We start from the raw sequence: 13,197 nt of genomic DNA, 5'->3' as shown, positions 1-13,197 counted from the left end.
GTATCTGATGTCAAACACATTATTGGGAACCCATGTACAGGAAAAACAACATTAGTATCTGATATCAGAAACATTATTGGGCATCCATGTACAGGAAAAACAACATTAGTATCTGATGTCAAACACATTATTGGGAACCCATGTACAGGAAAAACAACACTAGTATCTGATGTCAAACACATTATTGGGAACCCATGTACAGGAAAAACAACATTAGTATCTGATGTCAGACACATTATTGGGCACCCATGTACAGGAAAAACAACATTAGTATCTGATGTCAGACACATTATTGGGCACCCATGTACAGGAAAAACAACATTAGTATCTGATATCAGAAACATTATTGGGCATCCATGTACAGGAAAAACAACTTTAGTATCTGATGTCAGACACATTATTGGGCATCCATGTACAGGAAAAACAACATTAGTATCTGGTGTCAGACACATTATTGGGCATCCATGTACAGGAAAAACAACATTAGTATCTGATGTCAGACACATTATTGGGAACCCATGTACAGGACAAACAACATTAGTATCTGATATCAGACACATTATTGGGCACCCATGTACAGGAAAAACAACATTAGTATCTGATGTCGGATACATTATTGGGCACCCATGTACAGGAAAAACAACATTAGTATCTGATATCAGACATATTGGGCATCCATGTACAGGAAAAACAACATTAGTATCTGATGTCGGATACATTATTGGGCACCCATGTACAGGAAAACCACATTAGTATCTGATATCAGACATATTGGGCATCCATGTACAGGAAAAACAACATTAGTATCTGATGTCGGATACATTATTGGGCACCCATGTACAGGAAAAACAACTTTAGTATCTGATGTCAGACACATTATTGGGCACCCATGTACAGGAAAAACAACATTAGTATCTGATGTCAGACACATTATTGGGCATCCATGTACAGGAAAAACAACATTAGTATCTGATGTCAGACACATTATTGGGCACCCAAGTACAGGAAAACAACATTAGTATCTGATGTCAGACACATTATTGGGCACCCATGTACAGGAAAAGCAACATTAGTATCTGATGTCAGACACATTATTGGGCACCCATGTACAGGAAAAACAACATTAGTATCTGATGTCAGACACATTATTGGGCATCCATGTACAGGAAAAACAACATTAGTATCTGATGTCAGACACATTATTGGGCATCCATGTACAGGAAAAACAACATTAGTATCTGATGTCAGACACATTATTGGGCACCCAAGTACAGGAAAACAACATTAGTATCTGATGTCAGACACATTATTGGGAACCCATGTACAGGAAAAGCAGCATTGGTATCTGATGTAACACACATTATTGGGCACCCATGTACAGGAAAAGCAACATTAGTATCTGATGTCAGACACATTATTGGGCACCCATGTACAGGAAAAGCAACATTAGTATCTGATGTCAGACACATTATTGGGCACCCATGTACAGGAAAAACAACATTAGTATCTGATGTCAGACACATTATTGGGCATCCATGTACAGGAAAAACAACATTAGTATCTGGTGTCAGACACATTATTGGGCACCCATGTACAGGAAAAACAACATTAGTATCTGGTGTCAGACACATTATTGAGCACCCATGTACAGGAAAACAACATTAGTATCTGATGTCAGACACATTATTGGGCACCCAAGTACAGGAAAACAACATTAGTATCTGATGTCAGACACATTATTGGGAACCCATGTACAGGAAAAGCAGCATTGGTATCTGATGTAACACACATTATTGGGCATCCATGTACAGGAAAAACAACATTAGTATCTGATGTCAGACACATTATTGGGCACCCATGTACAGGAAAAACAACATTAGTATCTGATGTCAGACTCATTATTGGGCACCCATGTACAGGAAAAGCAACATTAGTATCTGATGTCAGACACATTATTGGGCACCCATGTACAGGAAAAACAACATTAGTATCTGATGTCAGACACATTATTGGGCATCCATGTACAGGAAAAACAACATTAGTATCTGGTGTCAGACACATTATTGGGCACCCATGTACAGGAAAAACAACATTAGTATCTGGTGTCAGACACATTATTGAGCACCCATGTACAGGAAAACAACATTAGTATCTGATGTCAGACACATTATTGGGCACCCATGTACAGGAAAAACAACATTAGTATCTGATGTCAGACACATTATTGGGCATCCATGTACAGGAAAAACAACATACGTATCTGATGTCAGACACATTATTGGGAACCCATGTACAGGAAAAACAACATTAGTATCTGATGTCAGACACATTATTGGGCATCCATGTACAGGAAAAACAACATTAGTATCTGATATCAGACACATTATTGGGCACCCATGTACAGGAAAAACAACATTAGTATCTGATGTCAGACACATTATTGGGCATCCATGTACAGGAAAAACAACATTAGTATCTGTCCGAAGGACAGTACGAACACCAACAAAGGACAAGTCGTTATTCCTTATGTCAAAGGCATCTCCGATGCCTTAAAACGCATTTACAGCTCATATGGCATAAGAGTGTGTTTTAAGCCAACGCGCACACTGCGTCAACTGTTAGTTGCGCCTAAGGACAAAACGGACAAAAAGGACGTCACGGGTCCCGTATATCTGATTCCTTGCCAGGGTCAGACCACCCGGGGTCCCTGCTCGGAATCATACATAGGGAGAGACTGGCAGGTCTCTAAAAACACGGTTCCTTGAGCACAGGCGGCCTAGCTCCACCTCGTCCGAGGTATCTCAGCATATACACATAGAGTCCCCAGGACATCACGTGGACCTAGAGAAAGTGCAGATCCTCGACAGAGAACCTCGGTACTTCGAAAGAGGAGTCAAAGAGGCCATCCACATCCGGGCCAACCAACCCTCTCTGAATAAGGACGGGGGCGCTACAACTTAGCAGAGTCTACGATCCAGTTCTGACGTCACAAGTCAAGAGTCGTCAAATCGATCAACGAACTGGATCATTCTGCTGAAGAAGGTTGTAGTAATAACAACCGAAAATTTCAGGTGAGCAACTTTATGTGTTGTGAACAAAAGTTAAATTCTTCATTTATTAGTATCTGATGTCAGACACATTATTGGGCATCCATGTACAGGAAAAACAACATTAGTATCTGATGTCAGACACATTATTGGGCACCCAAGTACAGGAAAACAACATTAGTATCTGATGTCAGACACATTATTGGGAACCCATGTACAGGAAAAGCAACATTAGTATCTGATGTCAGACACATTATTGGGCACCCATGTACAGGAAAAACAACATTAGTATCTGATGTCAGACACATTATTGGGCATCCATGTACAGGAAAAACAACATTAGTATCTGGTGTCAGACACATTATTGGGCACCCATGTACAGGAAAAACAACATTAGTATCTGGTGTCAGACACATTATTGAGCACCCATGTACAGGAAAACAACATTAGTATCTGATGTCAGACACATTATTGGGCACCCATGTACAGGAAAAACAACATTAGTATCTGATGTCAGACACATTATTGGGCACCCATGTACAGGAAAACAACATTAGTATCTGATGTCAGACACATTATTGGGCACCCATGTACAGGAAAAGCAGCATTGGTATCTGATGTAACACACATTATTGGGCACCCATGTACAGGAAAAACAACATACGTATCTGATGTCAGACACATTATTGGGCACCCAAGTACAGGAAAACAACATTAGTATCTGATGTCAGACACATTATTGGGAACCCAAGTACAGGAAAAGCAACATTAGTATCTGATGTCAGACACATTATTGGGCACCCATGTACAGGAAAAACAACATTAGTATCTGATGTCAGACACATTATTGGGCATCCATGTACAGGAAAAACAACATTAGTATCTGGTGTCAGACACATTATTGGGCACCCATGTACAGGAAAAACAACATTAGTATCTGGTGTCAGACACATTATTGAGCACCCATGTACAGGAAAACAACATTAGTATCTGATGTCAGACACATTATTGGGCACCCATGTACAGGAAAAACAACATTAGTATCTGATGTCAGACACATTATTGGGCATCCATGTACAGGAAAAACAACATACGTATCTGATGTCAGACACATTATTGGGAACCCATGTACAGGAAAAACAACATTAGTATCTGATGTCAGACACATTATTGGGCATCCATGTACAGGAAAAACAACATTAGTATCTGATATCAGACACATTATTGGGCACCCATGTACAGGAAAAACAACATTAGTATCTGATGTCAGACACATTATTGGGCACCCATGTACAGGAAAAACAACATTAGTATCTGATATCAGACACATTATTGGGCACCCATGTACAGGAAAAACAACATTAGTATCTGATATCAGACACATTATTGGGCACCCATGTACAGGAAAAACAACATTAGTATCTGATGTCAGACACATTATTGGGCACCCATGTACAGGAAAAACAACATTAGTATCTGATATCAGACACATTATTGGGCACCCATGTACAGGAAAAGCAACATTAGTATCTGATATCAGACACATTATTGGGCATCCATGTACAGGAAAAACAACATTAGTATCTGATGTCAGACACATTATTGGGAACCCATTTTACATGAAAAACAATTTTTGTATCTGATATCAGACACATTGGGCCCTGTGTAAAGGAAACAGCATTAGTTGATTGAGTTAATAATTGAGTACTTATGTACAGGGAAAAGCATTAGTATAATTATGCTATACGTTAAAAAACATTATTGTACATAAAAATGTTTGGTAATAATATTATGTATCATTGATCAAACGTAACCATGCATAATTCTCTCCTTGTGAATGGAACCATAATTTAATATTAGTATTATGGTATATTAGATAAATGCAAATTCTTTTTAAGAATCATATCTCAAGATGATTAATAATCTGGTCATTGATGTGTCGATTTAAGGGTATACGAGGTATTGTTGGTCAAAGCAGCCAAAAAATCGATTTTCATTATCTGAATCAATATATTATTGAAAAATAACACTTTGGTGTTTTCACATGCTCATTCTACAGATCATATACTTTGAAAACTTGCTTAATTTATTGTTAATAAATAGAGAGGGCGGCCTATCTGCTGTGCCCTAGCAGGACATCAGTCAATATGAGACATTAAATATTAAATGCGAGGATCCAGAGGATACATGCCTGAGAAATATATAATAATTAAAGAAATGAAGCTCAGACAAACTGGCATTGTAATAAAGGAGAGAAAAAATCAGAACCGTTCGAATTTGAACCAGCGCGCACCCACGATTACATGTCGTTGAGTTCACCCCACACGCCACAACAGCTCATGGCGGACCTGCCGGCGAATTGAACATGATTTTATTCTCCGACTCGAAAATGTCTCACGGCCAATTTATTATATTATGCCAGTTTGTCTGAGCTTCAGTTCTTTAATTTATTGTTGTTAATGAGTTATGTATGTTTTACAAAAGTGTTGTTGTTTCAGCCCTCTTTACAACATAACTCAAGAACCACAGGACCTACAAAAGTATATCTGTGATATTTGAATTCTTCTACACGCTCGCTATGAATTGAGCGATGCAATTTTTGCTAAAGCTCACTACCATTCGCAAGATGATGTGAACGACTTTTTTTTTTGCTGCTTCGACCAACAATACATCGTATACCCTTAATCAGCATAATTATAGTACAATGAACCACTAGATTCTACGTGTATTAAAGGACACTCTCTTACCTTAGGATTATTATACATGTAGCAACCAATGCGTAGGGAAGTAACGTTCCAAGAGCGACGATGTTCACCAGTGATTCAATGTCGAACATCATACCCATAATACCTGTGACAAAGTCATAATTCAGAACATAATAATGTACATAGCTACAAATTGATGCCGATTTTGTTTTTTAAAGTTCCAAGATACTATAGGTCTGAACCTCTGCGTTAATATCACAGATACCAAGTTAGTTGAACGTACAGAATAAAAGGCAGCACGACCTCTTGACTCAATACTGATGCATATCACCTAAAGAACATTCCACCCCGGGCATTCCACCTTTAGAACTAAAATGGAAGTGCGAGGCAGTGACGTAGCCAGAATTTTTTCAGATGCGGTGGGGAAAATGGGGAAGGCAACTTTCAAAGGGGGCAAAATAGGACGAACATTTTTAAAAATTGTGTAAAATGTACAAATCCGGCCTAATAATCTTAAATGTTAGGGCGGACAGCACCCCGGGGTGCAAGACCTCTAACAGGATCCGGCTGCTCCATTGCCTGCCTTTGGCCCGCTTTGGCCTCGCCACTGGGGGATTCATATCAGCCTAATTACTGCGATGATAATGGAGACCAGATTATGGAGGCCAGATTACTGAGTGACATCTAAGCAAGCCTTACCAGCAAGTATGCCGCAGATGAAGCATCCAACAATAGGTGTATGAAATCTGGTACTGATATAACCCATAAATTTAAACACCAACCCATCTTGTGCCATGGAGTAGAGGAACCGCGGCAGCGCGAACATACATCCAAATAAGCTACGTAAAACGAAAGAAAATAGTATTAATCGAAGATCGAATTAAAAGGACTAGTTTGCGTCTGACGTCCTGTCAACCAGACTAAAAATGCTTCAATTATAGAAATGGTGTGCAGAAAGTTGTCAGTAGCACAATCAATTCACTTATTTTCCAGAAAAAAAGAAAGTCCAGTTCATTATGGCATGACCAGACGAATCTATTAGAAATTATAAATGTTGTTATCGTGTCTCATTGAAGGTGAATGATGCACAACATTTAGAAGTTCATTCTTACTCACAGTCATACAATACACCGATCGTAAATGTTTCATTTCAATTTGATACGTGGTTCGGTATGTGTTCCTTGAGTCCTTAGGGAGCGCCTCTAAATTCTCACGTTACTTTTAACGTGTACACACCGTGACACGTTGGAGTCAGCACTCGTTAACGTGTACACACCGTGACACGTTGGAGTCAGCACTCGTTAAAATGGACTGCACTTTACCTCCCTCCACGTTAAACACTTACAAGTTAAATGTACACGGTATAGTACACTTTGGTGTGGAAGTCCAAACATTAGTCCAAATTTTGGAATATCACCCGTTAAACATTTCATCGTGACCCGTTCAGTACACGTTAAAATTAACGTGGGAATTCGGAGGCGTTTCTTTAGTAAATTGAAACACAGTTATAGGGTCTATGATTAATCCTCTGCACGCGGGTGTCGACTGCAGACGACAAGTTTCATTTTTTTAAAGTCAAAAATTTCAGAATTATAAATTTTCATGACCATTTGGAATCAGCATGAAAATGCATTAAAATGAGTACAAACAAGCCTAGTATTGGTTCAATGGTTCTTAAGAACATTTAAACCTTACTTACCTTGTTATTAGTCCGCAAATACCGCCAAAGGTGATGACGTAGCCAGCCACCCACCATCCAACATCATTGAATGCAGTCGGTAGTGGTGTCTCATTATCTAAGTCATAATATGGCACCATTAATGTAATGACTACAGACACTCCCAGATAAAATAGGAATACCATGATGACGGAGAGGATCGTACTAAGTGGGATGTTACGTCGTGGGTTCAGGGCCTCTTCACCTAGATAGAAAAAATCACATTAGGTTATAATTATTACAATACAGTATAACACCAAGAACATGTAATTAATATTTCATTGCCGGCTGTTTTGAGCCAAATCGAAGCACGGTATACAGTCCACTGCCTATGTACGTATAGACAACTCAGTTCTGGTAACCAAGTGACATGAATATACCGTTTGGGGAACATAGGTTGTGATGATAATGCAAACTTTGTCTTAGGCAATGTGGCTGGAGAAAGGGGGTTTCTTTCAGTTACCCTTCCTGACAGATTATTACTAATACCGTATTTCAGCATTTTAGGTAAGAAAGAACAAAATTATAATTTAACGGAAATCGTACATTTGCATGTCAGTAAATTTGTAAAACGAGGGAAGCTATTCTATAACGCATAATGACTTAAAGCCATATTATAACATTTTCAAACAAAATAGATTAGCATTTATTTGCCATAAAATGTTAGCTTTTGCTGTCAGATATATCCCTTTTATTTTTGAGCCGAACAACTACGGCAAAGCAAAGAAAATTGGAATTTACTACCAGCGTACATGTCGCCAATACGTACCACTCCTTCGGTCATGTTGTGGTACGACCCTTTGTTGTGTATATCACCGTCCCGCACGCCGTGTACGTACTGTGTGTTATGAACATCGTGTATGCGTTCGACTAATAATTCCATCGTAATAATAAAGCGCCGGATTCCGGCGTTTTATTCAAAATCTCGGATTTTGACAAAACTACAGCACCTAGAGTCTTGATTTTTGCAGGGTATATTGGTTTAATAAAGTACAATTTAATCGTGCAAAAAAAGGAATTTTAAAAATTCAGTGAGGGAGTCTTCCTCAGCGAATGTTATAATATGGCTTTAATTTAACTTGTACAATTAACATGACAAAGAGGACTTGTTTCTCATCTTTTTAAGAATGGGCTATTCCATTAAAATCCACACTGTGAAAGAATATGGAAATATCTTCCTAGGAGTATGAATTTCAAATGGAATGAACACATGCAGCTCCATTTGAATTTCATCCACCCTCTTAGAAAGGTGTAACTTGAATTTTCCACAGAAGGGTGAATTTCAAATAGAGTTAGTCAATGTGCTAATTCCATATGAAATTTGTACTCCCTCTGTGGAAGATATTTCCAAAATCTTCCACAGGGGTCGTGTGTATTTTAAATGGAATAGCCCATTCATTCACCTACTTGCAGTGGAAATAACATCAAACCCAATGAAGCCATAAAAACACATAGCAGCTCCAGACATCACACCAGTAAAACCGTAAGGATTGAACCCGCCATCTCCATAAATATCGCACTCTTTCACCACAGTTCTATTTCCTATTATACTCTCACAGCTTCCCTTTGGGATATCTTCGTAAGGAATACTCCAGTAGTTTAGGTTGATTTGGAAAAACCCGCATATTATAACGTAAGCTATGACGTAAAGATTCAATCCCGCGAAAATATTGTTGACGATTGATGATCCACGAACACCAACTGCAAGTAATGCTGAATGGAAGACGGGAAGAAAAAGTAAACAAAAACACATGAATATATAGGTTGGGTTTTTTTCTTTTCTTTTATTTTTGTAACGTTGTCGGTCGAAAAGTACCGTAAAGCTTACGCTCGCGTGTTTTAAAAAAGACCTCATGAAATTGAGAATGATTGTGAACAAAAGCAACCACGTCATTTTTGATTAGGTCTATATCGGCATGTCGATGTATGTCGGCATATCGATATATCGGCATGTCGATATATCGACATGTCGGTATAATAAATTGCCAAGACCCTCGCCTTACCTGCCATAGCTAAGCTGAAAGCAAGTGCCAAGAAGTCAGGATATTCTGCTAAACCGTAGTAATCCAATGGAAAGTTTGCTCTCATGTGTGCCTCCATAGTTCCTCCGAAACAAGAGTCTATGTAGGCACTTACGCTACTGAGCTACAGACGCCGCACCTGTTAAGAACACTTATGTTAGTCTAGCCAGTAAACGGGAATGCAACATAAGGCAAAAAAAACGTTCTTTTTGCAGACTTTATTATTATTATTATTTTTTTTTTTTTTTTTTAGTTATTAAACAAAGTAATAGGCCCAAAAGAGTAAAACATAAATAACTACCACTTTGGATTTGTTTCTATATTTTCAAAAAGCATTTCTTCAATTGGAAACAAAATTGACATGCATCATCTACAGACTCATAACATATTCATACCAAGTGGTTCTAATCCCACAGGTGTTCTGATGTATTAATAATCACATATGAATGGGGAGATTGCTGATTTAAAAACTTGCAAAAATAAGTATCCTTTTACATGAAAATGGTCAAACAGAATTTGATATCTTGCCCCGCTTGTCTGGCCAGAATAGGGCAATTGCAATCGCGCGCTTGCATTATAATCAGGCATCCGAAAAACTTGCATTATAATCGGGCAGGCAACAATTTAATATTAGCAAGCACACTTGGATTATAATCGAGCACCCGCTATCAGGAAAACGTGCATTGCGTATAATCGAGTACTTGATCATAGGCGTAGATCCGGGGGGGGGGGGGATTTATCCCCCCCAATATTTTGCCAGGGGGGGATGCTCCATACAATCATCCCCCCCCCAATGTTGACGCCTGAATATAGGTTTCTGACCAAATTTATCTCACATTTGCCCACTTTAGCCCCAAAAGTGCAAATTTTCGCACGCTTCGCGCGCATTTATTCAACTTTTGCACCATATTGCATCAGTTTAGCTACAATATAGCAAATTTTTTCACGCGCTTCGCGCGCATTTGTAACATCAACTTATTCTGTCGCCAAAAGGTGATGGATTCACTATTCTTCAAGAATTTTTTTCAACACCATCCCCCCCAATGTCAAAAAGAAATCTACGCCACTGTACTTGATATTGACTTTTTGCAACTTTTGAATTAGAGAACTGTTTCATTTAACGTGTGCTCACAAGTCACCTACAGGTATATGAAATTAATGATGCTAGGAATCTGCTGATGATGCATGCCAAAAAAACTTTTCAATTAAGTACTTTTTGAAATATAGAAACAAATCCAAATATTCTTTATATAGATTGAATAGAACGAATATTTGATGTGGAATATTGGAGCATTAAGTGGCACTTAGATACCTATTGCATTCTGAAGGAAGATACTCCATCCAACCATAAACGCCAATCCTTCACCAACACTAACATAACAATATACATATGCTGAACCTGCTTTGGGAATTCGAGCACCAAACTCGGCGTAACAGAGAGCTACATCAAAATGGAGAGAGAAAAAGGCAGTAGAAAGTTTCAAGGAATGATACAACTTAAAGCCATATTATAACATTTGCTGAGGAGAACGCCCTCAAAACATTTTAAATTCTGGTTTGTACACGATTGTAATGTACTTTAGTCAATAAAGACACTCTACAAAAATCAAGACTCTAGGTGCTGTAGTTTTGTCAAAATCCGAGATTTTGAATAAAACGATGGAACCGGCGTTTTATTATTACGATGGAAATATTAGTCGAACACGTATGCACAGTACGTACACGGCGTGCGGGATACACATACACACACACCCCGAGGATCGTACCGTATTACAACCGCGGGAGTAACTAGACCCTCCCTCGGGTCCATGGAGAACGACTGGTAATGTAGATTACATAGCATTAAGCGGTCACTGAATTTTAGCGTTCAATATAGGAGGTGTGATCAGTGTAGTGGCATCAATTTGAGCTAATTTGTGTAGAGAGAGGAATTGGTTTTGGGCTGTGTATTTAGAATGGGGGGGTGAAGGACTATGGCATATTTTGGTAGGCTATTATGTAATTATGTATCGTTCCATTATCCAGGCCGGACCTAACCGAGACTGTGGGACAGTCTAGGGAGTAACTAGACCCTCCCTCGGGTCCATGGAGAACGACTGGTAATGTAGATTACATAGCATTAAAAATCAACCCAATACATGGTGTGGGAGCGGTCACTGAAATTTAGCGTTCAATATAGGAGGTGTGATCAGTGTAGTGGCATCAATTTGAGCTAATTTGTGTAGAGAGAGGAATTGGTTTTGGGCTGTGTATTTAGAATGGGGGGGTGAAGGACTATGGCATATTTTGGTAGGCTATTATGTAATTATGTATCGTTCCATTATCCAGGCCGGACCTAACCGAGACTGTGGGACAGTCTAGGGAGTAACATATGCATGGGCGCTAGTAGTAAATTCAGTAAATTCCAATTTTCTATGCTTTACCTCACTTGTTCAAATCAAAATTAAAACGGTATATATCTGACAATAAAAGCTAACATTTTATGGAAAATAAATACTAATCTATTTTTACAGAAATGTTATAATATGGCTTTAAGCGGTGTAGCTGCTGGGGCCACTCACCATGGTAAAATGTGGTCCCCGTCTCTAGTTCTCCATCAGTAGCGTAGCCAGCGAGGGGGGGCGGGTGTCAGGTGAGGCAGAATGACCCCCGAAAAAAAAAAAATGAAAGAAATTGGGAAGGCAAAGGAAAAGAAAAGGGCGAAGAGTCTGTTTCTCACTCAAATTCACCCCGATCATGAGGCAAAATAGTGTAAAATACCACATTTTACATACAGTATCTCTAAAAAAACTACTATAACCGGGTCAAAATGATTTTCGTCTTTACCCCGAAATGTTTTATTCCCCCTCCCCCGACGAAGAAAGCTGGCTACGCCGTTGCTCTCCATACTTAACATGCTTAAAAATCAAGCAAAACTGTATTATAAAACAGGTGTACCCCATGGCTGACAAGTGGACGGATCTTGAAATGTTCAATTAAACCATATTTATTTCCAAAATGACGATTTCAAAGCAGCTCTTAGCCACCCATACACGATCTTACCCGATAAAGCAGCTACAACCGCAGCCATGAGGAAAGACAACATCATTGCTGGTCCCGCCTTATACTTGGCAACCTCCCCTGTAACAACATACACACCAGCACCAAGCGTATTACCGACTCCAAGAAGCACCAGATCGAACAAAGTAAGACATCTCTGCAGATGGCTCGATTTCATAGCATTTTCATCAAGATGCTTCTTCCGCAGAAGAGGTCGGAAAATTTTCTTGACAACCATTTTTGCTTTTGATAGTTTGTTGAGTCCTTCGACAACTTATTTCTACTCAATCTATCCAATGTTCCAATGGCGACTGAAACGAGTTGTCTTAAATATAACCAACTCATAAAAACAGCAGCAATTACTTATGTTTTTATTTCAAGACGTATTCCAACGACATAATTATTACCAAAATGGCGGATTAAAAAGAGTCATTAACCTTCTCAATGGCAATCAATGTATATCTTGCTCTCTTTCAGGTCAAAGGTTTAGCTGAGTTATCAATTAGCATTCGATGTGAGAAGTGGTGATAATTGCAACGTCATATGTGTTAACCAATGTCACGGCTATTAGGCATGCGGGCATTTTCATATTATATCATATTATATCTCGCACAAAATTACGATAACTTGTCTGCATTAACCTTTAGTAGCTTTGTTTGTTCGTTGCT

The 13,197-nt window shown here is 38.9% G+C and overlaps 1 pseudogene; it reads right to left on the bottom strand.

Annotated features, from left to right (window-relative positions):
• Positions 1-12,767, bottom strand: part of LOC140160443 (high affinity cationic amino acid transporter 1-like) — a 37,289-nt pseudogene extending 24,522 nt beyond the window's left edge.
• Between the last annotated feature and the right edge of the window lie 430 nt (positions 12,768-13,197).

This window comes from Amphiura filiformis, chromosome 9 (genome assembly GCF_039555335.1).
Source record: "Amphiura filiformis chromosome 9, Afil_fr2py, whole genome shotgun sequence".
Lineage (NCBI taxonomy): Eukaryota > Metazoa > Echinodermata > Ophiuroidea > Amphilepidida > Amphiuridae > Amphiura > Amphiura filiformis.
Note: the sequence above shows the minus strand (reverse complement) of the source record. Positions and strands in the feature narration are given on the sequence as shown.